This window comes from Elaeis guineensis, chromosome 3, assembly GCF_000442705.2.
Source record: "Elaeis guineensis isolate ETL-2024a chromosome 3, EG11, whole genome shotgun sequence".
Lineage (NCBI taxonomy): Eukaryota > Viridiplantae > Streptophyta > Magnoliopsida > Arecales > Arecaceae > Elaeis > Elaeis guineensis.
This window is the reverse complement of record NC_025995.2, coordinates 112,371,362-112,394,132: the sequence shown is the minus strand read 5'-3', so window position 1 is coordinate 112,394,132 and position 22,771 is coordinate 112,371,362. Positions and strand designations below refer to the sequence as shown.

The 22,771-nt window shown below is 42.0% G+C and overlaps 1 pseudogene; it reads left to right on the top strand.

Annotated features, from left to right (window-relative positions):
• Positions 1–721: 721 nt before the first annotated feature.
• LOC105041514 (uncharacterized) lies at positions 722–16,575 on the top strand (annotated as a pseudogene).
• The last annotated feature ends 6,196 nt before the right edge of the window (positions 16,576–22,771 follow it).

Genomic DNA, 22,771 nt, shown 5'->3' with positions numbered 1-22,771 from the left:
GTTTTCGAGAAGAGAAATTCTCTGTGCATCATAGGTGACGTAGAAAATTCGATATGAAATATATCATTTTATCTAATTGATCTATATAATTATCATTTTTTCATACATATTTAATAACTGCAGATCAATTTTTTTATTTAAAATTTTATATGATAAAAATATCTATATCTTTTAAAAAAAATTATGACATCCTGTGACATTATATAGCCCAGGATGTCATAATATAACCTAAGATATCGTAATATGAGAGAGATATTTTTATCCAACCACTTTTTAATGCATATTTAATATTTGTAGGTCAGTTTTTTTGTTTGAAAATTTTGAATAATGAAAATATTTTAATTTTTAAAAAAAAATTATAACATCCGGTGCATATTATAAACACAGGATGTCGTGATATAGACATAGAATATCATAATTTTTTTAAAGGATAAGAATATTTTCGTCTACAAAATTTTTAAATAAAAAAATTGATCTATGGATATTAAATATATATTAAAAAATAATAATTATATCGATCAATCGGATGAGATGATGCACCCTATATCAAATTTATGGTGCAAGAAGAATTTCGCTTTCAAGAATACAGGCACGGCCTGCAAAAATACAACGGATCCCGAGCAGCCCAATCCCTAATCCAACCCCAGTGTAAACTCAAGTTCGGCCCAGTTAAACGGCCTTTAAATACCCCGACCAGGCCGCTCCATTGACGGACGAGCCCATGTCTATTTCCTCTCGAAGCCGGCGGTCGCGATGTGTACCACGAATTCTCATTGACTCCGCCTCGCGCCGGGAAGAGCTCCTCCAGTGTTCTTGTTTTATATATCCTCCGGTCTTCTAGCTCGAACCGCCATGGCAATGGGGGTTTGGGGTTTCTCTAGGGTTTCCGATCTTCTTTCTCTTCTCGAATTTCTCCACGGCGCTGTACGAGGATCAAGTGGGACTCGCAGATTGGTAAGTAGATCAGCCCCCTCGCTCCTCCTCCTCGGGATTATCTTTTCTTTTCTTTCTTTCAGATTTCCAGTCGTTCTTGTGGATATGTTTAGTTTTCCGAAGCAATTCGCTCTTTTCGACCAATCGAATCGCTCCTCAGAAACTTGTCTGTATTCATCTGGATACTGGTCAATGTTTCGTTCTTTTTTAGGTGGGCATATGTTTTGTTCTTAGCGGTTCTCTTTTCATCCGAGTTACTGTGTTGATTCATCTCCAGAAGCAACTTCTGTTTAGAAAATTGTTTGCTCTCTGGTTCCTCAACTTCTTGGTGGGCGTACGCCAATTCGTTTTACATAGTTCTTGGCTTGAGTTTCTGTATTCTGGATCAATAATTAAGCAAAAATCGGTTATCTATAATTTTTGATGTAAGCATCCTTTCTTGAACCCTTTTCATGAAAATTTATTGGCTTCTTGATGAGAGCTTGTGCATCTTGTGGGTTATTTGGCAAGTATACATTAACTTGTAACTTCAGGCTAATGGTTGCAAGACTCTTTTTTATTTTTTATTTTTAATTTTTTAAAAACCCAGACGCGATATGGGATATTATGTTTCATGCTATCTGATTTAACTGTAAAATTTGGTATAAGCAGTATCTCTAGAAAGATAGAATGACTTGGTTTTGATGTGTCATCACTTTCTATGTCTACTGAGCCGTTCATTTTTTCATCTGCAGGCATCAGAGATACATTGGAAAAGTGAAACAGGCTGTCTTTCCGATTCAAAAGACAGGAAGAAAGCGGGTGGTGGTCTTTACAGAGGAAATGTCATTTCCTCTCTTGATCTTCGTAGTGTGGATATATGTGAGTTAAATTTTATAGTCTGCTTAGGTTTTTCAAACAACTGAGAACTGACATCTATCTAGAGAGACATGATCAATGGTTTCCAATGCTTCTTTATGCAATTGGGTTCTCTTTATTTTTTTTCCTTTTAAGATTCTTCAGATGTTACTTTCTCAGCATTAATGCAGTTTGGCGGCATGTGCTTGGGAAAGATGACCATGTGGATCACATGGATATCTCTTGGAAAATGTAATTTCCTATTACTTTCCTCATCACTATAATTTTTCTCATGTTATTATATTGTCTTGCTTTTATGCTTTGAAGGAAGAGCATATCATTTTTTTATTTTATTCTTTGGCTTATATGCATGTTCTTCATAAAAATCAGAAACGTTTCTATCACTGTGATACAATTTCCTTATTATTCATGTCAGCAGAATGTTTGTAGTTCATTCCTGATCTGTCTTAGTATCCTCTTTTACACGCTAGATTCTACTTTTTAGGTGTTCTCCTAATGGTATTTGGCTCGTAGTGGCTTTAATTGAAGGTTGTCCTATAGTAACTTTATATATGCTGCTCTTAATTGTTATTTACCATTGAGTTCAAAATCAATTGAAGGCACTTTGCTGCCAAACTTTAGGAGCTAGTTTCATCAAAATAGTTAGAATGCAATGTATTTCATCTGATGCTTGTTAGTTGATGGTTCCAATTCTTATTGTCAAGTTTGAAATGGCCCACTTTCTGATTGCCTTTATTTGTAAAATATAATACCATGTGAGTTTATATCTGCTTTTGATTTTATTCTATTTAATGGAATCTTTTCTAAATCTAAAATAAACATTTAAATATTTCAACTTTAAATAAATATGAAAATGTTCCTCTAGGGATATACTCATGTATCGAAATGCAAACAAGCTAGAATATGTCAACTAAGAAACTGCAGCACCTAGAAAAGAAACTATAACAACCGATGACCTTGTCTAAAAAGACTAGGTAGAAGGTATTATTTAGATTTCTTGATCTGGTATAATTATCCCTTTTTTTTTTTTGCATGGGCAATACAGGACTAAACACATGCCCATACAAATCGTTACATGCTTCCCCCATCTAAGTCTTGATATCCTCGCCAGGCTAAGGATCTAATCCACTTAAATCTATTTACAAGGACTAAAAATGCAATCACAAATGCTAAGTTCAGCCCATGGTCAGTCAAATGTGCATGTGCTGGAGTGCCCCATAGTCCATAGGCTCAATCTGCTATGATACTATTTGCAACAACCCAGGACATCATCCAAAAAAGCTATCTAGCAGATATTATTTGGTTTCTTTGGCTCTATGTAATCCAAGATCTACCCGGTGCATAGCTAATGTGGGACTAAACACATGAACCGGACAGGCTTAAAAGTTTGAAAAATCGTCCCCCCTCCCGACAACTCAATCCTCTCCTGTGATAGAACCAGACCAGCACCAGAGGAGGAGAGGCAAAAAGGGAGATTGCAGGGGATGGAGGAGACAGCAGTGGCAGCAATGGCAGTAATAAAGAGAAGAGTGGGGACCCAATGAGTATGGAGAAACAGGTTGCCATTTGGGGGCAGAGGAAAAGGGGGAGGGTGAATGGAAGAGAGGGGAGAGCCGGTGCTGGTGGGAGCTGCTGGAGATTTCTGTATTAAACTCAGTCATTAGCTCATTGTGAGATTTCTGGTTCCAGCCTGGAAGTCCTTTATTGTTCTGTTCAATGTGTCCTCACTTGAAATTAGAAGAAATTTTGTTAGATGTGCAATGTTTTATTCTAAATTATCATTACTTTCACTTTCATTATACTCAAAAGACTGCAGTCTCGTTATTATATTCAGACAATTTTTACTTCAGTTTTATCTTTCCACAATTGCATCCACAAATAGATATGCATACAAGCTGCAAAGTGAGTCCAAAATGGATACTTCTTTCAGATGTTGTTGCACTCTCTTCAGAAGGTAGTATATTAAGGGCATGGAATCTTTCTGATGGGAAGATGGTGTGGGACTTGGTTCTTTATGCTTCAACACCCTCAAAGTCTTTGTTATATGTTCTGGTAAGCAGTAAATATTTTCTTTTGTTCAATTATTATCTGGCATCCTCTATTTATCTATACATTAAAAAACACCCTTAACCATAAGTGATACACATAGTTTCATTTTAAAGAATTTGATATAACCTGGATAAACTTGCAGGCAAACATCAACGTGGGAAAAGACAACCTGCTTCTTGTTTTTAGTGGGGGGTCTCTTTATGCCGTATCAAGCATAGATGGCAAAATTGTTGGGAGAAAAGAATTTTCCATTGATAGGTATTTGCTAGCTTACTGCTAGTCTTCCTTTTCTGTGTTCTGTCAGAGCTTCTTTTTATATATAACATTTACAATGTACAGAACTTTTGTACCATAATTGCAGCTTTGAGATACAGCAGGTTTTTCAGCCTGTTGACAGCAATATAATCTATGCTGTAGGATTTATTGGTTCCTCACAGTTTGCTAAAGTACAGCACAGAATCTTTTCCTGGTGGTTTCTGTGGTGAAGCATCATTTGTTTATAGTGATATGCTAGTGCATTAGATGCCACCAGGTCAACTTTAATTTCGATAAGCTTCCATAGGGAATTATCAATTTCCATAAGACATATTTCAGATCTTGTTTAAGATTTTTCTGGGATGGCTGCACTATTACCTGTAAAATTTACTGGCATGTTTGCCATGAGAACTGTCTCAAGTATACATTTAGTAAGAGTAAAGGGTGTTCATGGGCTGGAGGTCATTGAGAAATTAAATCATCCAGCTTCCATTAGTGATGCTCTCACTCTTTCACAAGGACAACAAGCTGTTGCAATTGTGCAGCATGAAGAAACAAAAATTCATTTTAAGGTGACGCTTGACAAAGACTGAAGAAATGTTCTCAAGGAAACTATCGAGATGGACCCCCAAAGAGGAGATGTTCAGACGGCTTTCATAAATAATTGTGTTCGCATGGACAAATCACATGGGCTTCGGGCCTTGATTGTAATGGAAGATCACTCACTAGTATTGGTACAACAAGGTGAAGTTGTCTGGAGTAGGGAGGATGGGCTTGCTTCAGTAATTGATACAGCAACATCTGAACTACCTATTGAGAAGGAAGGTGTCTCAGTTGCAGATGTGGAACACAACCTCTTTGAATGGCTAAAGGTAATCTTCTTCTTCTTTGATACTTCTTCTGCAAATAAAATAGTCTCAATGTGCTTCTTTTTAAGGGAAAAATAGTGCCAAGAGTTTCTCATCTTAGAATCCATGCTCTCTGGGGAATACACAATCATTTACTTTTTTCTAACTAATGTTACGTAACAGGGTATAGTTCAGTGATCTTTTGAACTGCTAACTCAAACTAAATAAAAATTTTCATCAGAAGTGCCTTTTATAACCAGCCTTTTCTAACTTTTGGAGGACTTCCATATTTTATATTATATTACTCTAATAAAAAAATATAAAATATACAGTCCAACTATGTTTTCAGCATTCCTGCAATCTCACTTAATCCCAAGGATTGAAGTCCTTATCCATACTGTACTGTAGCATATCTTTGGTATGAATTGTTCCTATTGGCTATCTGCATGTTGCATAGGTGTGTGCTTACTTCTTAACAATCAATTCTGCTTGGGTCATTGTGTTTCAGAATATGCATGCTGAAGCAGGATACATTGATAGAAAGATATGTGGTGGTACAAATTTTTACCTTCCCTTTTAAAATTTTTGTCCAACTACTTCAAAGAGCCTGCTTCTATTCAAGAAATGACTTGTGAGCCTAATCTAAGTGTATATTGTGAACAAGGAAATGTGATTATTATTGAAATTAAAGGTTATACATCAAGATAACATTTAGCATGAGAGCTTCATATAGTATTGGCAGTATGCGTTCAACGCCTACAAAGTGTTACAAATGTGAATACAATGCATGCCTCCTATGGCTTTTATCATGAATTTTATGCTTATTTTTGTGGAATCACATCAACATTATCTTCTAACTTTAGTTTGCATGACAAAATATTTCAGCTATACAATGCTTATGTATTATAATAATCAATATGAATATCTAAGTAGATTAATGATAGTAAATTTATAGATTAATTAAATATTATTTTTATTAAAATATGTCTACACAATAACATGAACTGGTTAGAATTGATCCATAATAGTTGAATAAATTATGATAGCATGGTGTACTGGTTGTGGATATTTCTGAAACCTATGCATCTTTCTGTACCGGTGGGAGCGAAGTGTTGGTATGTTGGGTGGCCAGTCCCTGAGTAGCATGAGCATGATATATGATAGTTCAATCCTTGTTCAGCCTTGCCACTTTTGTAATTATGTCAGCTCAAAACTCGTTGTGATGAGAGCAGTGTGTGGTAACCTAGCTTGAAGCTTCGAAAGCACTTGATTGTTTAGATATTTCATTATGCCTGGTCTTGAACATTATTGCCAACAATATAGATTATGCATGTGTTGCCAAAACATGCTTTACCAAGTCAAAACTGATATTGATGATCAAATGTAAGCAGCCATGGTGTGAGTCAGACCCTTTTTTACAAGGTTTCATTTGCATACAGCCAAACAGTAGAACCCCATTTTAGTGAAAAGCTATATTTTCATGATAATAATTTTGCAAGCATTCTTTATGGACATACATACAGACACATGTGGATGCATATGTACAAGCACACAAAAAGATACAGATATATAGGTCTATGTAGGCCTTGAAACTTTGGTTTATTTCCAATTAACCATATAGCATGTTCTATTGAAAGTTTTACAACATTATTTTTTCTTAATGTTTTGGAAGGGATGATCTAAATAGTTTCTTTTTATTATTTTAATTTTGTTGCTGTATAAGCAGTGCTTGTGTAAACAATTTTATAATTGTGGCCTGTTTTGGAAACTTATAACTATATCTATAGTTATGCTTTTCCTCGAGGAAGCATGGCCTAATTTGCTATGTTTTCTTAAATTATGCAACTCACTTGGGATTTGGGAATGTATGAATTCTAGGCATAGAAAATTGGGGCAAAACCTTCGATCATCATCAACATTGTTAAAAATTACTCCTACAGTTTGGAGTATATTTTCCACCCTGCTTATTTAATTTGCTGACAATAAATTGCTATTTTGTTTACTTGTCGAAGGGACATGTGCTGAAACTTATAGGAACTTTCATGCTTGCAAACCCTGATGAGATAGCTGCTATACAAGCAATAAGACTTAAAAGCTCTGAGAGAAATAAGATGACTCGAGACCACAATGGATTTACAAAACTAATTATAGTTCTAACTAGAGCTGGAAGGCTTTTGGCGCTACATACTGGAGATGGACGTGTGGTCTGGTCTCTCTTTCTTCCTTCCCTTCATAGATCAGAAGCCTGCAAAAATCCTTCTGCCTTAAATCTTTATCAGTGGCGGGTTCCTCATCATCATGTGATGCATTAGAACCCATCTGTTCTTGTAGTTGGCTGATGTGGACCTAGTCATGATGCACCTGGTGTTCTTTCTATTGTTGATTCTTACACTGGGAAGGAGCGGAACACTCTAAAGCTTGCGCGTTCCATAATTCAAGTCCTTCCACTGCCATTGACAGATTCAACCGAGCAGCGGCTTCATCTCATCATAGATGCAAATCTCCAAGCCCATTTATACCCAAGTACTCGTGATTATATTGACATTTTTTGTCATGCAATGTCAAATATATACTGGCATTATACTGAAGCTGAAAATACATGATTAGAGGATACTCATTACAGAGCGGATGCACCCTCGATGTAGCTGATGAGTACTGTTTTAACTCTATAGAGTTGTGGTCTATTGTTTTCCCTTCCAAATCTGAGAAGATCACTGCAACTGCAACAAGAAAGATGAATGAGGTATGTTTTCCCAGCAATGTTCTCCTCTTTTTGTTGACCAGTAGTGATTAAGTTCAGTTATATTGCTTTACTAGGTAGTTCATACCCAAGCAAAGGTTATTGCAGATCAAGACGTAATTTATGTGTATCAAGAAGCATACTTTTTGTTGGCACTGTTGCTCATAAAGCTGCTGGAGAGATTGGATCTGTGACACCAGAGGAAGCTTGGTTAGTTGCATATCTCATTAATGCTGTCACTGGTTGCATACTACATCGGGTGACTCACCAAGGTGCATAGAGTCCTGTCCATGCTGTAAGTGGTGTCAGTTGTCATAAATATTTCTGCCATCTTCATCCTTAGCACACTACCACTGATGTAAGCAACTTCCTATAGCAAACATCATAACCATTTCATTTAAAAAAGGGGCACAGGTATTCATCTATTCTTTTATTATTATTATTATTTCTGAAGGTCGTAAGTGAGAACTGGGTTGCCTATCACTACTTCAATATCAGAGCACACGGATATGAGTTGTCTGTCGTTGAGATATATGATCAATCCTGAGCGGTAAATTTTTCTCTTCGTATGCATCTCCATTCTGTTTATGTTTCAGGACTTGACATTTATATATCCCTGCATTTGAGATAAGCCTTCTGGAAATGAAATAAGTACTTTCTCTCAGGATAACAAAGATGCTTGGAAGCTTGTATTGGGCAAACATAACATGACATCACCTGTTTCTTCATATTCTTGGCCAGAGGTAATGGTGAAATCCCAGTCATATTTTTTTACGCATTCTGTGAAGGGTATGGCAGTTACAGCAACAGCCAAGGGCATAACATCCAAGCAGCTTGTTATTGGTACCATAGGTGATCGGGTTAGTTAGAAGTATATAACCATGGCTATTGCGTACTTCACTTGTTTTAAGAATAACCTGAATTGTGATAATTGGCCTGAAACTCAAATTCGCTTTTACCTCAAATTATCTGCTGTGACTTCAAGATTTCTGAACTTTTGTTGGACAAGAGGAGGAGGTTAGAGAAAGGGGGGCAAAGGTAAGAAGAAAAGGTCATCTTGGCTCAGATAGCAAAATATATCGAATTACGTTAAACAAGGTAATAAAAGTTGAGATGTTTGATACGGGTACAGACTATGGTGGGAACAGCATTGGTCATAAAAATTGATCGAAGAACTCTTTGACTTTACCCATTGCTAAATCCCTATCTCCACTTCCATAACCAGGCCAAGCAAAGGGAAAGATTCTTTCATTGTGCTGGTTTTGCAATAAAAAAAGGAGAAGTTGTGGACCTCCTCTGAGACTTCTCTTTGCTTAAGTAGAGATGGGAAAGAGAGAAAGGAAGAAGATGGGATGAGATAGTCCTTTGGTTAAAAAAGGAGCAAGTTTTAACATTCTCCATGACTTCCCTTCGCGTACATAGGGATAGAAAAAGAACAGAAAGAGAGGAGGAAGATGGGATGGAAGTACCTTGGTCTTTGTTTTTGTGGTAAATGTATAATAGAGAGGTGAGGAGGCAGGGGAGTGAGGTAAAGATGGGGGGAAGTGTCCATATCCACCGATATCATTAAATATATCATTTTATGCAGCTAAAATGGCCAGGTTATTGAATGTAGATCATATTTGTGACTTGTTGATGCTGATATAAACTGAGATGAAACAACATTAGTCATATGAATTGGTTAAAGTACTTTTCACTTAATGATAAATCCTTGTCTCCATTTTGATAAAGAGGAGAAACAAGGGGGAGGGTTTTTATGGCGTGCTGATCTTCAAAGGAGTAAGCATTGACCTCCTTGAATACTCCCTTTCCTAAAAACCAGCTATAACTGGGGGCGTCTATTGGGTTTGATAACCTGCCGAACTGACCTCAACCCAATGCAAAATATTGCATTTGGGCCCAAAAAATAGGCTCAATAACCTATTGGAACCCAAACCTAAAACACTTATTGAGCCAAGTTTGGGTTTAGCCTGAGCTGTACCCAGATACCCACAACCTGACCTGATTTTAGACATGCATGCCGGCATGCATGCAAAGAGTTGAAAAGAATTGAGAAGTGACTCCACCAAACCCATCTTCCGTTACCCGTCCCTAGGTTTTCGTTATGTTGTTAATGATGCTTATTTTTTTAAGGAAATATTCTGGGTGCATATAGTAATTCGAAAAATTAGACTAAAAATGCCAAAATAGTTGAACAAATCCACATCATAACCTGGTGCTTCATATCCAGTCATTTGGGGTCCACTTATGTATGGGCATAGGGTTGTAATTGGGCTTGGGTTTTAGTCTAACATATGTACGTTCAATTTGGGCATGCATATGGTTAAACTTGACATGAACTAAACTTGTTGATGCTTGTAGAAAGGGGCGAGATCTGAGGGAGGTTGGCAGACTAGGGCAATGAGCCATGAACAAGGGATAGGGAGTAGTTTTAGGGAAAGTGGATGCTCTATCATTATATTAAAATTTTGCTTTAATTTTAAAATATCAAGTTGGGTTGGGCCATCCTATTTAAGTTAGAGCCAGCCTAGGTTTGGCTTGAAATTAGATTGGGTCTTAAAGTCTCGGCCTTACTGAAACAAATAGCCCCTGCCATAGATATCTAAAATCTAGGTCAAGCAGGTCAAGCCTAATTTGCATATGTCTAGTCTCACAAAACATCATTTACCCATAGCCTAAAATTTGTAAACCCTAACCCTTTTCTGCATTAATTATGGAATCAAGGTTTTCTAAAGCCCCTTCCCTACATCACTTAACATGCCTCCACTCTTTTATGTGGGAGGAGAGCTTCTGAATGCAGTTCCCCAAGCAAATTGATCAAGAGTTTGTCAATGGTTTGCACTTTGCAAGATTCATAGGAGAGATTACAAGCCCCAACAAGAATAAAAACATGCATTAAGGTCTTCAAAGACCCTTATGTTTTCCTTCTAGGTGGCTGAGAAAAGCTGCGACAAGAATAAAAAATGCATTGATGTCTTCAAGAACCTCGTGTGTGTTCCTTCTAGATGGCTGAGGGAAGGAATCCACGTCTGTGAATACCAAGGCATTCTATAAGAAGAGTAGTAAGGTGCATATTTTTTTTAAAAAACTTATTCATAAATCTTTCTTGCTATCAACTTAACCAGATAGAAATTGAAAATGGACTATATCTATTGAGATAAGCATCCAAAAATTGTTTCTAGTGCTATTTACATCTGCACTTAGTACAAAATTGCAATGCCTTCTGATAGATACATATTTTTGTCACTTCATATATATATGAAGTTTTTGGTTATTAAACTCTTTGGTTCTGCTACGCTTCTTTCTCTCTTATAAAGAGTTATACACACACACATGTATATGTGTATATATACATGTATTTATGTATATATACATGTATATATGTATGTATATATATTTATATATATATGTATGTGTGTATGTATATATATGTATGTATGTATGCGTGCGTGCGTGCGTGTTGTGTGTGTGTATGTGTGTGTGTGTGTGTGTGTGTGTGTGTGTGTGTATTACAATATTGATTAATTTTTTGACATGTGACATATCCAAATGCCACTTGATAATTTATATTGAATTCAATATTTTTTAATTTAGGTCTTGGCACTGGATAAGCGTTATCTTGATCCTCGTCGCACTGTCACGCCTACACAATCAGAAAGGGAAGCAATGATACCACTAACAGATTCTCTGCCAATCATCCCTCAGGTCACCTATTTCTCACATTCCTTTTTCTTACTGCATACATTTTGCTTCCTTACTGGTTATTATGATTGATTAGTATAATATAAGAATTGCATTTCATATGTCATAAATATCTCATATGGTGATTTTGCTTGCCAAGTTTAGCAATGATATTTGTCTTATCAAATTTCTCTGTCAAGTTTGATATCAAAGGACTGGAATATAACTCTAATATTTACATTTAAGAAGAAACTGAATGTTGCTTCATGAATTTCAACTTATTCTTTTATGTACTGAAGGGAAAGGCATTTGACTGTATTTAACACAGTAAATGTGTACTTTGAGTTGCCTGGTTGGTGGTCTTTAGTTATGGGTTTTGCTTTTAAATCATTCTTCACTTAAGAGCAAAACTAAGGTGACATGTCTGCTCAACTGGAATTTTATGGCAAGTGATCCTTTGGGTGCAACATATGGCCAACAATTTCATAAGAGATGGCAAAACATAGTGTCTATTTAAGAATTAATTGAAATGGCTATTTTTCTTGACTGATGGATTATTGTTGGAGAGCGAAGACATGTGATTAATATTTTCCTCTGCAGGTCACCATGAAAAGGATTACTGGGTTACTGGAGAGATAACATACGAGTTACATTAGGAGTGAGGATGTTACAACATTGGTAACATATTTTATAAGCAACATAGTTCCTGAAGTTGTTGAATGAAGGCTATCAAAGGACACAATGGGAGAAGAAATGCAGACACTAATGTGTTTGGACTGTATTGAGTATTATGGAAGTATAGAAAATCATGGGAGAAGCAGGTTGCTTTTCTTAAACAGCTTTCCTAGTGAGAGCTAAAGAATCGAGGAAAGTGTCTTCTTTCTTTTCCCTTTCTTTTGATGATGTATAATAGTTCATATTTCTAAGAACAAGGATCTAGTTCGTGCATTGCATAATGAAGATACCAGAGAGGAGATCAGACATATTATTTAAAAGACACCAAAACCATTTCAGATTTATGGTGGAAAGTTCAATCATTAAGGTAATTTTCCTTCTTATCCAGTTGAATGAATTTTTCCACAAGGTTAGAATTGGCACGTGGTTTTTTTTTATTGGGGAAAATCTGTGATATAATGACATGAGAAATAAGAAATTATATGTTGGCTTAAAGGTGAACTCAAGATTTATATTCTGAACAAATTGGACATGTCTGAGGGATATGGATGTGAGAAGGACCAGTGACATCCAATTGTGGTTGGAGCATGCCTACAGTCAGCTTTGTGTCCTTATATTTTTTTGCTTGGTATAGATGAATGTAATTTTAATATGCATCTCATGTTTTATTCTGTTGGTTATACAATGTTGATCATGAAATAAGAATAAGATGAGCATTAGAACACAAGGGTCAAAAATAATTGAAATTTGGAACAAAATATATTGTAATTCTGATGGTATATAATTTGTAAATTTGACCCTTTTAAAAATTGATGAGCTTTGAATATATTAGTAGGAAGGGATTCTAGGAGTATAGAAACATATACCAGAATTGAGGCTACTCTGGTGAGTGGGAGATGCCTTTCATAGCATTGAATGGTCCTTGCATGTAATTGAGACTTAATGGAGTAATGTATAAAGATGCAGAAAAGCCATCATTGGTCCAGTGAGTGTGGTGTCTGATAAAGATAGAAAATACGCACAAGAGGAACAATTTAGGCATGAGAATGATTAGTTATAGAGAAATGATAAAATTATAGGATATCAGGAGTGAAACAAATAGAACATGTTTAGAGTTAATTATTAAGTAATAATTGGTAAATTGCAATCAAGATCAAAGGAGGCAGCTATAAGAAGAGACTTCAGAAAGGAGGCAACTATAAGAAGAGACTTCAGATTGAGTAGAAAATTTGGATGGAACTGGTTAAAGAGGATAAGTCAACACAAAGAAGAATCCAAGTTGACTTGAAGCAGACTGGATAATGGATGAGACTATTGCTTGTGGTGTACATAGGCAACATTGTGTGTAATGACAATTCAATATTCAACTGTTTTCCCATAAGAAACATGAAAGAGGTATGAGAAACTTTGATGACTTTGAAGGTTTATTCAAGATACAAGGAAATTGAATTTATGGTATTAGATGCAAAGCAAGTATTTGGTCTTTTAGTATCATCACAACCCCCCTCTCTCCTCCCCAATAGTTATCTTGTCCAAAAATTTGACACCAATTTATGGTGTTCATGTCAGGTTAAAAGTTGGGCATTCATGAGCCACTTAAACAAGCTCTTTTGTGCTGAGCCTAAGCCTTTACATAGTTTTACAAGCCAACTACTGCTCAAGCCTGACTCATTAATAAGTCAAGCCTTGAAGCCTGGACCGCATTTTGGCTTATATTTCTAATTAGACATGCTTGAACAAGACACTTAATGAACCGAGAGTGAGCCGTTCATGTACCACTCAGTTCCTGGTCCTACTTCTGGATAGCATTTGTCATCACTGACACAATTTAAAGCTTGAAAGTAACCCATATCTACAGGATTTTAATGGGTCCCCAGATTTATTGGCTAGATGGGGAGTGAATAATCAAGCTGGAAATGTGGGTGTTTTTTTATTTTCAGGGATCTTATGTGCTTCTTAGGGACTTTAGATCCTAATTTCTCAAGATAGTGCTCAGCCTTGTGGATTTTTTTTTCCCTAAAAAAGGAGAAATTGGAAGACAAGAACCTGCTTGATGATGGACTGATATATTTCATGATTAAAAGATTCCTTTTAGCCCTTCTTCTGCTTAGTGATCTTTTAAATATGAACTGAGTTCGCTCATCCAGATTCCAGCTGAAATAAGATACTTGAACAGTTGAACCTGCCTATTGAACTGAACCTTATTCTTCTATATAAAAAGGGAAAAAAAAATGTGTGGGGGGGGGGTGGGGGGGGTGAGTGAGGGAGGGAGGGAGAGAGAGACTTTTTTTTTCATTGGAGTCATGTTACTGGAGATGCAGCAGTCTTGTGTATTTACGAGCTGTATGCTAACAGAAGTTTCATCATGGTGATGAATGAATTGTTTATGGGCCTACATTACACACTCTCTTCAAGTGGAAGGCTTGCGAGGCATAGTAACAAACCCCACCAAATTGGAATCCACCACACTTGTTTTCTGTTATGGTGTTGATTTTTTTTTTTCACCAGGATTGCCCCGTCAAGAACGTATCATTCGCTTACAGAAGATTTTAACTACGCACTTCTTCTCATCACAATTGTTGCATTGGTTGCTGCTATTTTTGTGGCATGGATTTTGTCTGAGAAAAAGGAGCTGAGAGAAAAATGGAGGTGAATGTATCCCCTCCTATTACCGTGATAAAGTTGTGTTGCCTTAGTCATTATGCAAACCTTGTTTTAGTTAATTTTGTTCGACTTTCTCAACCCATTGTAGCATTGATATTTATGTTATTTGACAACAAGCATCTTTGTTGGAGCCATCTTTGGCATTACATCCCTGTGAAGTCTCAGTACAGATCTTTGGCATTACACATCTTCGGCATTGTAGCCCACGGAAGCCATTCGGATTTGCTGGTGAGGAAGTTGTAAACTGGTAAGACACTTGACGGGCCCTCTGCAATCCAGTATCTCTGAGCTTCATCTTATTTGGCTTGCAATTGATTCTAAGCTGAGGTGAAGCTCAAGCGTCTCGTGACAAACCCTTTATGATGATTCCCTTGCCGCCCAACAATTCCTTTACAGCTGAAGAGATTCTGACAATGACTGCCACCAGAGAGCACGGACCAGCTATGATTCATGGGCGACAAGAAGGTGCCCTCTCTATTTGCTTCCCTGGTGTTGTCATTGGAAGCCCTTTCAGAGAAAGGGTTTCTTTCAGATGCTGCTATCAAATTTTTAAAGCCGGAACCAAACTAAATGCCTGGAGTGGGCTGCTCAGCTCTGGGATATTTGGAGGGTACCAGTTGGAAGTCGGTATCTTTCCTCGTCTGGTGGGCCTACGTGCCGCACCGTCACAACCAGGAACGCCGAGTTATGACTCGGGTTTCATGGAGGGAGTGGTGGCACCTCATTCACCATCCCCTCATTTCATCCACGACATCTGTAGACGCTTAGCGAGCCAGCTGAATTGAAGAGGGAACGTATGGCTGTGGAATTCGAAACGCGGTGCAACCCGCTAGATCGAAGATTTTTTGGGCAAGCATGCCTGTTATAGCAGCAGACGTGAGTTGGCCACAACCGAGAGGAAAGCAAAGAACTTGAAACCGAATTGCGCGTCAGAAAAATTATACACAGTGGTTCAAAGTCTCTTGGTGCTTTACTGCTTTCGGGTGTCCATTCTTTTGAAGTCCTGGTTCTAACTTCTAATCAATGCAGTCCATTTATAGGAACACCATGGAGGCCTGCCACTTCGCATTGCTTTGTAAGCCATGTGATATGATGGTGCTTCCACCTCTTTGGAGATATATACCATGTTCATGCCTATGTGCGGTCCTTATTTGCGCCCACCCAGCCAACATGGTTCAAACACCATCAAAAGACGGCGCCGGTTTCAAAGACCCAGATATCCCCAGATAATGAACCATTCCTCCCCACTCTTCGCTCTTTTTATTTGATTGCGCATCATCTCCATTATTGTCACTCTCCAGTTCGGGCCCCTTTTTTTTTTTTGGGTTTCTGTGGATATTATTGAGGAATAGGATACTGTTGTCATTATGAGCCCTCTAATGGATGATCCTGGAAATAAACAAACACTCCCAACAGGGAAAGGCCTATCCATCTTAGTAGGCCTGACGGCAAGGCAGGCACACCAGCCCTACTTAAAGCATGGAGGAGTGCGAGTGGTGGGCCTGGTGGCACCTCCCCAGCTGTTGTAAAGATCTCCGTGCCCACACTGCTGGAACCCAGCCCGCAGAGGTGAACGGATGCAACCGCGGGTGCTGCTGCCATCGTGTGCGCAAAATTCCCCGTGGGTACCGCCGGAAGTCGAGGCATTTCAACTTCGGGTATCGTGTCAGAAATTTGATAACCTTTTGTATTTTTATTCATAAACAGGCGGACGGCTGCTGTATTTCCAATGTTAGCTTACAGTATGATGATACATTAGGTGGTGAGTGGTGACAAATTGGACCCTCTTTGCGTTATTCAGCCTTGTAGAGTTTAACAGTAAGGATATACGACAAAACAATAAGAGCAATGAAACAGCTCTCCGTAGGCAAATTACTGTTTGTGATGCCCTCCAAAATTACAAAATTTCGCCGCTGTCACGATCACATAAAAATGAGTCCTTCCCTCCTCATGCTAGTACAGCTACCCAATAGACTAGGATGTATAAGCTTGCATATTTACATAGTACCTGTGTATCCTTAATTATATATATATATATATATATATATATATATATATATATATATATATATATATATTAGTGCTAAGTGGTAACAGTAAATTTACATATCTTTTTATTATCCTTTCTTATCTTCAAGTAACTATTTTACTCGAGATGGTTGGACGTCAGTGAGGGGTCCTTCATTTACTTCTCTATCATTTTCAAATTTTTCTTGTTCTAATCACCATGACTCATGTACATTACGATCAGTACGAAGCTCCCTACAAGTTGGATGACGCTGCCTCTATAAGGAGTGTTGCGGTCAATTTCTTCGTCATCTGATCGTCGAAAACGAGCATCTGCAAGAAAAATTCACACTGATCGGAGATATCTCCGATGGGGACTCTCCGACGGTCAAGTCAGAGAGAAGATTAGGCAACAGTAGAAAAGAATCAGAGCCTCAGCGGGAGAGAACTAGAGAGAGAGCTCAGGAGCTTCGAAAAAATCTCTCTTCAACACTGTTGCCTTCTCCATTTTATAGTAGGACGCGGTGTGGTCCTGCCATTAATGGTGCAGACAGCTGGGGAGTTGTTAAATCGTCGGAGGCTGTCAGAGTCGCCGCGGACCGACAAATCGTCATGGACTGTCAAATCACTGGGGCTGACGTATGTCCTTGGCAGGACGATGTCCTCAGGGCGGCCACGTCGCATGCCCTTGTCAGGACAGCAACTCATAGTGATCGTACGGCGTTTTGGGAGAGCCGACCGACCATACGTCGGTATTTAACCGCGGGACGTCGGGTGAAGATTTGGGGACACCGTCGGCTGGTTTGGCGCATTGCGGGAGTCGGACGTCGGCTGCCACCCCCGTTCGACAGTGAGTCGGTAATCTGGGATCCGCCGCTCGGCTAGTGGGGAACGAAATGGGTCTGTCCGACCGACACACCTTCGGTCGGATAATGTCAGTGACTATTGTCGACGATCGTCGGTCGGTGCGATCGGTAGAGTCGGGCACCGGTCGGACAGGCCCGAGGGTAAGTCAGCATAAAAGGGGTCGGTTGGTATATCCCAACAGTTGCCCCCCCCACTCCTGAGTCGGATGTCGTGCTGGCCAGCATTTTCGCGTGGGCGACGGCTTCGGGCGAAAGGAGTGGATATCCATCACATCATGCTTCGACTCTAACGACCGTACCAATGAACGGTCCGGCGTCAGCCATCCCATTGGTGTCAGACGTCCCATTGGGAACAGGAACCGCCGTTTCCGCCATCTCCTCGAGAACGCAAACCGTCGTCGGTTAGTGAATCCTGAGACGTAGTTTTTTCGCCACGTGGTAGGGGGCCATTGGGCCGAACCCATTCAGGCGGATGGAGGCGACGTGGCTTGATCTGGGGCAGGTGCGTCGAATCGAGGGAAGGTCTAGATGCTGCCACGTTTCAAATTCGGGAGACCCTCGTTGGGCGTGCTCTCATCCCGGCCATCGAGGAGCACTATATATAGGGTCATCTGTATCCAAAACTCCACTTTTCACAGCCCTGTTGCCGAGACTCTGGTCGAGTAGTCCCCCAGTTTCAAGTTCCAGGTAGTTGTGCTTGTCTCCTTCCTCGGGAAGCTTTCCTCGAGATTTTTGCCTCCTTGCATCTTTTGCTTCCTTCGTTTCCTTTGGACCTCTTTTCTTCTTCTTCTTCTTCATCCTCCGACCTCGGTTCTAGCATCATGGCCAGAACCTCTCCACGAGGAAGTCAGTCGGGAAACCCAACCGACGACTCACGGTCGACCCCGGAGGTGGAGGTTTCTTCACTTTCGGGGGCAAACATTGAACGGCTCAGGGAGCAATACAGTATCCTGGAGCAGTTCGAGCTCTTTGTCCCTGGGGCTAAGGGTCGGGTTAACAACCCGCCCCCGAGCCAGGTGGCCTTCTATGTCGAGGACCTCCGGACCGGTCTTCATTTTTCAATTTCGGAGTTTGTCCGGAACATCTTGGACTATTACGGACTTTGTCTGGCGCAACTGGCGCCGAACTCAGTCCGGCTGGTAGTCAGTTTTGCCTTGTTGTGTCGGCTTTTGCCGATCAATCCTCGTATCTCCCTCTTTCAAGCATTCTTTGTTCTCCGACCCCACCCTAAAGCCCGAGGGTGATGGTTTTTCAATACACGGATGGAAGAACCAGTTTTTCTTTGCTTCTTCTCCGCTTCCTTGGGGGTTCCCTTCCCGCTGGGGGGACCCCTGGACTCAGCCAAATGAGAACAGTCGGGTGGAGGACGGAGACCGAGAGGATTTCCACCGACTGAAGGATATCTCGGTGCCGAAGCAGAGGAAGCTCGTCACCAAGCAAGCTCTGTACGACGTCGGCCTAAGCTCGATTCCTCGTTTAGGTACATCTCGGTCTGTCATTTTTGTATTTTTTCCTCCGTCTTTGGACTGGTGCTGATCTTCTGTTAAAATTGCAAGCATGCCGCCGAGGGTGAGGCTGACGGATGCCGACATTCGGCAACATGCAGCGAGAAAGAGGTCGGCTACTGGGGCCGGGCCCTCGTGGCCTCCTAAGAGGCCTCAGACAGCATCGCCGACCGACCTTGCGACGATGGGAGCGCAGCCCGACTCCGAACGTGCATCGGGCCATGAGCCGGTTATTGCACTGTCGGTGCCGACGATGCCTCCCGAAGCACCATTCGAGGAACGGGCGGCCGAAGGAGCAGTCGAAGATGTGCCGACTGCACAGCCCACAGAAGAGGTTCGGGCCGAAATACGCGAGCCCGAACGACCTGCGTCGGCTGCCGTCGCGGTTTCGGGAGGGACCCAGTCGAGCTCGAGCCTCCCGTCTTTTTCTGACTTCAGGGCCTGGACGGCCGAACGAGGGAAGGCCCCGATGGCACCAGGCGACGACAGAAGGTCGGCCGACCGTGCCGCATCATCCGACGTCCAACTTCTCGAAGGAGCGTCGGTCCTGGCCAACCATGATTTGGCCAGGATGTTATGTCAGGCGACCATCCTCCCGGCCGACCGGGAGATCATGAAGAATCGACGGGTGTCCGACATGCTTTCTTCCTTCTACCCGACCATGATCCAAGTGAGCTTCTCTCCTTCACTTTTCATTTTCATCGTTGTCTTCTATTAGTTCGGTCTTCTAACGATCGACCTGTTATTTGCAGTTGATCTACAACATGTCCGAGCTGGAGGTCGGATATCGGAGGTTCGACGATTTTCGGACAGCCTGGAAGAATAGGGCCGAGGCCGCCGAGGCCGAGAAGACGACAATGGTCGAGCAGCTGAAGCAGACGGTCGACCGTGAGGCCCGACTCGAGGAGGAGATCTCCCGCCTTACCGATGCCCTGGCTGCCTCGGGGGCCGAACTACAGTCGGCTCGCGAGGAAGCCAAACGAAAGTCCCGTACCGCTCACCGACTACGGCGTGAGCGGGATGGTTGCGTCGGTGAGCTCAAAGGCGAGCGCGAGCAACTCCGGGTGAGTCTGGAGAATCTCGCTAAGGCTGAGGAGAACTTGTCCACCGCTCAAGCTGATGTAGACATAGCGAGGGCGGAGGCAGAGTCGGCGAAAGAGGCAATGAGTCGGGCGGTGGAGGACTTCCGCGGCTCCAACGAATATCGGGAGGAGCTCCTCGACAGCGATTTCGCCTCGTACCAAGTGGGGTACGAGGACGTCCATGACGCAGTCCAGGGTCTGTATCCAGAGCTTGACCTCAGCAGCATCGTTCCCCCAGGGTCGGAGGGCCAGGTTACAGGAGAGGTGGCCGAACCAGCGTCGGGAGATCGTACTGCCATGGAGGAAGCCGTTCTGGATCAGGTTACTGAAGGTGAGGCAGCTCCGACCCCCGATGCTACTCCGATCCGAGCGGCCACTCCGATCGCCCCCGAACTTCTCCCGGTAGAAGAAGCTGACTCCGATGAGTAGTCGGAGCATCTTTTGTTTTTGCTCTTATTTAGCGTACTTGTAATCGGGCTTCGGCCCAATTTTGTAAACTCAGTTTATACTTGAATGAAATTGAGAACTTTTTCAACTTTCTTTTCCTTTATGTATCCTGAAGTATATCTTGGAATGTATGCTTCGCCGAAACACCCCCTAGCATATAAGTCGTAGGCCCGACGTACCTTGTTAGGACGTTCGGTAAGATCCCGGGTAGTTAGCCAGGATAGTCGGTAGCGCGCGCCACGGTAAAGGCAGAGCGAGCTTCGATTATAGATCAGCATCCTGACTGTCGTACGACCCAACAGTCGAGAGTCTAAGTCGAGCGTCCATTGCCCAGACCTGAGTCGAGCGTGTTTGTCGAGTCGGGTGTCGTCCGACCTTCGGGCGTAGCTCTTTGACCCGATCATCCCGCAGAGTCTGATAGTCGAATAGTATCCGATGCATTCGGTGATGACAAGTCGGTCATCCGTTGCCCGGTTCTTTATCGGGCATATACGTCGCGACGTGTGATAAACGGTGGTAAGCCGAATACCCTTTGATCGATCGTAACCTGGTCGGTATGTCGCGAACGCGACCAACGATGTTGGTCGCGTTGGTGTTCTGCTTTTCTTGGTCGGAGCCAAGTCGGCAAGTCAGCCAGTCGTCTTGCTCGAGAGTTGACCGTGGAAGGAGTGTGGCTTCAACTTAGGAGGGTTTCATCGCCGGCCTTCCACCAACGTAGATATATCGGTTCTCGTAAGAGTCCGACGTGTCGTCGGCGATCGGACCGCAGATTCTCAATGGAACGTTGGGCCCAAGTCGGGGCGTCGGGACTCGTACTACTGGTGAGCGCCGATCCACAATTGGAGAGCTAAGATTCTAGACTCTGGAGTTTTGAGACTGAGTTTGTATTCCGAACAAGGGCACACAGGGTTCACTAGTAGTACAATCTTAGGTTGTCGGCATTCTAAGTCCGGGGAATGGCCATTCCTTCTAGAGTCTCCAGTCGGTAGGCTCCCGGCCTGTAGGTGTCTGCTATCTTATAGGGTCCTTCCCAGTTCGGAGATAATTTTTCTTGGTCTAGAGGATTCGAAACTTCTGCCTTCCTTAAGATCAGATCTTCGGGTCTGAAAAACTTCGGCTTAACCTTAGCATTATAATATCGGGCCACTCTTTGTCGGTAGAAAACCATGCGGAGTTGAGCCTCGTGTCGAAGTTCGGGTAGGAGGTCCAAGTCGGCTCTTCGATACTCGGAGTTGCCCGGCTCGCAGTACTGCTCGACTCTAGTCGATGGTAGGCCGATTTCGAGCGGGATCATCGCCTCCGTCCCATAGGCCAAGCTGAAAGGAGATTCCTCGGTCGGGACTCGGGGTGTCGTTCGGTACGCCCACAAGACAGAATTCAATTCCCCGACCCAGAGGCCTTTGGTTTCGTTCAGTCGGATCTTCAGTCCATGCAGAATGGTTCGGTTGGTTACTTCGATCTCGTCGTTAGACTGTGAATGTCCGATCGAGGTCAGTCTGTGCGTGATGTGAAATCTCGCACAGAACTCTCGAAAGTCTCGGTTGTCGAATTGTCGTCCATTGGGATCGTCCGTCGGTCGTCGGTCGGAGTCGTCCGTCAGGGTCGTCCGTTGGAGTCATCTATCGGTCATCCATCAGAGTCGTCCATCGGGGTCATCCATCGGAGTCGTCCGTCGGTCGTCCGTTAGAGTTGTCCGTCGAGGTCGTCCGTCGGGGTCGTCTTGGCGTTTTGTCGCTCTTAGTCGAAGCTAAGTCAGCAAGTTATCCAGCCACATTGGTCGAGGCCTTTTGCCCTCAGAGGCAGAGGCCGTCGATTCAGCGATCGGTGATCGAGCCGTGGATTCGACGATTGGCGATCGAGCCATATTGATTTGGCGATCGACGATCAAGTCGTGTATTCGGTGATTGACGATCAAGCCGCATTGGTCAGTGATCGAGTCGTTGATTCGGCGATCGACAATCGGGCCGCGTTGGTCGAGGCCCTTTGCCTTGAGAGGCCGAGGCCGTCGGTTCGGCGATCGGGCCGTAGATTTGACGATCAACGATCGAGCCGTAGATTCGACGATCGGCGATCAGTGATCGAGCCACTTTGGTCGAGGCCCTTTTGCCCTCAGAGACAGAGGCCGTCGATTCGACGATCGACGATCGAGCCGTAGATTCGA